The sequence below is a fragment of the Penaeus vannamei genome, chromosome 39, assembly GCF_042767895.1.
Source record: "Penaeus vannamei isolate JL-2024 chromosome 39, ASM4276789v1, whole genome shotgun sequence".
Classification (NCBI taxonomy): domain Eukaryota; kingdom Metazoa; phylum Arthropoda; class Malacostraca; order Decapoda; family Penaeidae; genus Penaeus; species Penaeus vannamei.
In genome coordinates this window covers 1,447,628-1,452,627 of record NC_091587.1, presented here as the reverse complement: position 1 = coordinate 1,452,627, position 5,000 = coordinate 1,447,628, and the positions used below count along the sequence as shown (strand labels likewise).

Here is a 5,000-nt window from a genome sequence, read left to right as displayed (position 1 = left end):
TTGCTTAAATCATTATGATCATAATAACTTCCATATTTGTCTTGCTGTTGCAGTTATTTGTATCGCTATCATAAATGACAGAGCTATAATAGTTCTCATTGTTCAAGGTGTAACAGGTACAACGAAGAGAAGGAACAAGAAAACACACGAATATGCCGAAGGCCTTTTCGCTATTGCTTCGTCAGGGCAATAGCGAAAAGGCCATCGGCATATTCGTGTGTTTTCTTGCCCTTCCCTTCGTTGTTCCTGTTACAATCTGTTCACCATGAATTCTACACAATTGTTCAAGGTAATCTTTAGGTGGAAAAGTGGACTGCTAGGCAAGATTTCAACAACTCCTTGGCTTGGTATTATGCATGAAAGGTAAAGAGAATGTTGGAGGGTAAGTTAGCAAAATTCTTTATCATATTTGCACCAAAAAAATGATATTAATTTCTGGAGCGTACCGGTATCTTCCGAACATCTCATATACACATTTGCGTGAAAGTTAGTATGTGTGCGAATTTGTGTTTTAGTATGTGTGCGAATTTGTGTTTTAGTATGTGTGCGAATTTGTGTTTTAGTATGTGTGCGAATTTGTGTTTTAGTATGTGTGCGAATTTGTGTTTTAGTATGTGTGCGAATTGAGTGTTTAATTGTCGGCTCGTGTGCGTAACAGCGTGTCTGTGTCTGTACAAAGTTGTCTGTAGTCGTGTGCAAACGGGAGCCTGCATGTAAACTACCTTTTGAATTGTAAATATAAGCCTAAATACTGGTTCACGTCCTTGCTACCTTGACGCCCTCGAGCTAGATATTCTCGAACATTCTGGGAACATCTAACACAGATATCTTGACACGATCAGAGTGCCACCCAGCTCGAGTAAATATAAAAAAGAAGTTAAATATATTGCAAAGTTCCTTTAATGTCTTTTTCAGTAGGCAGTTTTTTTCTTTTTTTTCTTTTTTTTTGTATACGTTCCTAAGGCTCGAGTCCCAGTTAAAAAAAAGAGGTAAATGGCCCTTAATACTAATCTAAACATTTCTCCCATTCTAACATACTTTTTCAATTACAGACTACACTACAATGACATACTTAAACAACACACCATCGAATCACATACTTTCAGAAACCCACACACACAAAATACACACGAAAGAATTCTAAAAAAAAAAAACCCAAGTTATGACCATTCATTATTGATACCATTTCTGACTTTTTAAGGTAAGGGTCACAGTCACACGAACTCCCACCCCACCCCCACCCCCACCCTTTCCGTACCCTCAGCCAATAAGGTCACACACACACCCACCCTTAACCAGCGCCCACCGTCAACCCAAATGCTAATGACTGTTGGGCAATAGCAATAACCACTTGACGACCCCCCCCCCCCATCCCCCACCCCCAAGAAAAGGAGGGGAGGTTCTCAAAATAGTTTTTTTTCTAGATGTGGCAAAGGAGGTGAAAACTGCGAACCCAGACTACCAATTACATTACAAAATGTTGACCATTACGACCGAGAGAAAGAGAGAGAGAGAGAGAGAGAGAGAGAGAGAGACAGAGAGAGAGAGAGAGAGAGATAAATAGAGAGAGAGAGAGAGAGAGCCGAGAGAGACAGAGACAGACACATACAGAGACAGAGAGAGACAGAAACAGGGAGAGAGAAAAAGAGAGAGACAGACAGACAGAGAGAGAGGACAGAGACAGAGAGAGAGAGAGAGAGAGAGAGAGACAGAGAGAGAGAGAGAGAGAGAGAGAGAGAGAGAGAGAGAGAGACAGAGACAGAGAGAGACAGACAGACAGACAGAGATAACGCTAGCGAGCTTGTGCATGCGTGTCCAGATACGTATACACGTAACCAGTAAGCCGGAAGTATCACATTTACCAGCAAGGGGAACGGTACTAAATGGTACTACATGGCACTAAATGGTACTAAATGGCCCTAAAATCAACTCTACTAAGTGGTACTACATGGTACTAATTGGTACTAAATGGCCCTAAAATCAACTCTACTAAGTGGTACAAAATGGTACTACATGGCACTAAATGGTACTAAATGGCCCTAAAATCTTGGTACTGGAAAAACATCGAGCCCCTTCCTCTGCTCCTGGCAGGTCCCGCTCCTCCGCCGGCCAAATCGGCTTTGTGTGCTAGTTAAACAAAAAAAAAAAAAGATTATTCTGATACGATTAATCCCGAAGGCAAAAATGCATGTATCTGCTCCTGACAGCCATTTTCCCTTTCGAACCATTCGCCAAAAAAAAAACAAAAAAAAAATACATATATATTAAAATCTGAGGTTCTGTTAGCCGGTATCGTTTGAAACCTATTTAATTTATTTAATGGCTGGCTAACGAATTTACCGATACGATAAAAGTATCCAGAAAACAATTCATACAGCATCTATTTTAGAGAGTGTTCACGGTGCTGGACAAATTACAAGCACTTCCGGGTTCTTCACATGCGCTAAATCAAGCCAAGTTCAAGATAAATTAGACCAGGGTGCATCCGAGGCCAAACTTATGGCTTTAATAGATGAACTTAGCATATAGGCGAGGATGAATTAAATTGCGACGGGCTTGATTACGTAAGATTACAGGTACCGATGGGTTGTCATAGATCAGACAGTTGGGAGTTAAGGAAGGGCTAAACCTGGTTAGATTAGGTTAGGTCGAGTTATGACAACAACACTCGTGAATGTGATAAATACATTGTTTAGATGTGAAGTAAAAAAAAAAAAAAAAGCGTGTGTAATTACGAACGTGGCTGAAAGGAGATTACATCTAACAATATTTTCACACACTTACTCACTCACACACACACAAACACACACACACACACACACACACACACACACACACACACACACACACACACACACACACACACACACACACACACACCACGCAAAATAATAATAATAATAATAATAATAATAATAATAATAATGCTGATGCTGCTGATGATATTATTATTATTATTATTAATAGTAATAATAATAATAATAATAATAATAATAATAATAATAATAATAATAATAATAATAATAATAATAATAATAATAATAATAATAATAATAATAATAACAACAACAACAACAACAACAACAACAACAAATAAATAAATAAAAATAAATAAAACAATAAATATAACAAAATAGAGAAATCGCAGATACCGAGAACGGGTGCGGCATCTGGTCTTCCTGTCCAACATCTGAAGCGAAATCCTACGGTAGCCTGACTCGGACCTCCTCGAATATTTTTTCTTTTACTGTACATTATGTCTTCTTCTCTTTGCGTTTTCTTCCTGTTTCCATACATTCATCTTTTTTTATCTTGCTGTACCTATCTCAGACATTTATCTTTTTATCTTGCTGTACCCATCTCAGACATTTATCTTTTTTATCTTGCTCTACCCATCTCAAACATTTATCTTTTTATCTTGCTCTACCCATCTCAGACATTTATCTTTTTATCTTGCTGTGCCCATTTCGTTAGAGTTGCTTTCCAGAAGGTCAGAGAACGTGACAGAGCAGAAATCGAAGGTCAAGGAGGACGGGTCAAGGGAGTGAGAGAAGCATCGGAGGTCCGGGGAAGGTAGGGTCACAAGCAGAGATGGGAACACTTCTGTGGGCTGAGGAAACGTGTGTTGGAGAGGGGAGAGACAGGGAAGGTAGGGGGGGGGGGGAGAAGGGAAAGACAGAGAAGAGGGAAAAGGCAAGGGAGATAGGGGGAGAAGGGAAAGACAGAGAAGAGGGAAAAGGCAGGGGAGATAGGGGGAGAAGGGAAAGACAGAGAAGAGGGGAAAGGCAAGGGAGATAGGGGGAGAAGGGAAAGACAGAGAAGAGGGAAAAGGCAAGGGAGATAGGGGGAGAAGGGAAAGACAGAGAAGAGGGAAAAGGCAGGGGAGATAGGGGGAGAAGGGAAAGACAGAGAAGAGGGGAAAGGCAGGGGAGATAGGAGGAGAAGGGAAAGACAGAGAAGAGGGAAAAGGCAGGGGAGATAGGGGAGAAGGGAAAGACAGAGAAGAGGGAAAAGGCAAGGGAGATAGGGGGAGAAGGGAAAGACAGCGAAGAGGGGAAAGGCAGGGGAGATAGGGGGAAAAGGGAAAGACAGAGAGGTAGAGAGAGGGGGAAGATAGAGGAGGAGGAGAGATGTGTTGATAATCGAGAAAGAAAGCGAGAGAGACGGGAATGAGGCGAAGGGGGCGTGTCGCGATTCTTAGCAAGCAAAACAACGTACCTTGAACAAGGGAGGGGGGGAGGGGAGGTGGGTGGGGGGGGAGTCACGCACAGGTTATCCCCACGTGGTTCAGCCTACGTGGGTCGGCACGCTGTCAGCACGGCCCTCCCAGAGGATGACATGACACCTGTGCGGCGGCCCTCGAGCCACGGGACGGCACTCCACCTCCGACTCTCCGCCCCAGCGTCTGTGCCCCGGAGTTTACCATCTACATCGCCCTGCACGCGATACTCCGGGGCGGGTTACCTAGCCTTGCACCTCAATCAATAGCTTCACAACAGATTACGTCTCTACACGAGCACACGCACGCACACATTCACTCGAGACGAACATGACGAATATGCAACGGCGGTCCCTTCCTGTGGGCTTGCGGGGCCAATGTCACAGGTTCCTTGTTTTTTTTTTCTTTCTCTCTCCTCTTTAACCTTTTCCCTTCTCGCGGACCGACGGCGCGATCTGCCCCACGTGAGCAGGAAGTATAAATAATTGGGTGAGAAAAGTATCAATATCCACCAGCGTGCACTTCGATCCCCTGCGTCCACATCACGCCTTGCGACCGATCCACATCCGCGTATAACATGAGCACCTTTAGGAGGAGGGGGCGAGGGGGTCACACGGCCGCGGAAGTGAGCGTTGAAACGAATAACGATAACTCAGCCCTGGTTCGGCTCCTGTCGGGCGCGCTGCAGCAGCGAGCGGCGGAGGGCCCCGGCGAGCCTCGGAGGAGCACCAGCGCGAGTAACGATTCCCGGCGGCGTCGCCTGCTTTCCAGCCAGGAGAGG

The 5,000-nt window shown here is 44.1% G+C and overlaps 1 protein-coding gene across 2 annotated transcripts in view; it reads right to left on the bottom strand.

The window, feature by feature from the left end:
* Remo (Remoulade) overlaps positions 1–5,000 on the bottom strand; it is a 247,876-nt gene that overhangs the window by 230,105 nt on the left and 12,771 nt on the right. The window contains exon 1 of one of the 2 annotated variants that reach the window (XM_070116750.1): positions 4,219–5,000. This exon is cut by the window's right edge and continues 192 nt beyond it. The exons of the other annotated variant lie outside the window; for it this stretch is intronic. The gene's annotated coding sequence lies outside the window, so the exon portion shown is untranslated. The remainder of the gene's footprint in view (positions 1–4,218) is intronic. 2 annotated transcript variants of the gene reach the window in all.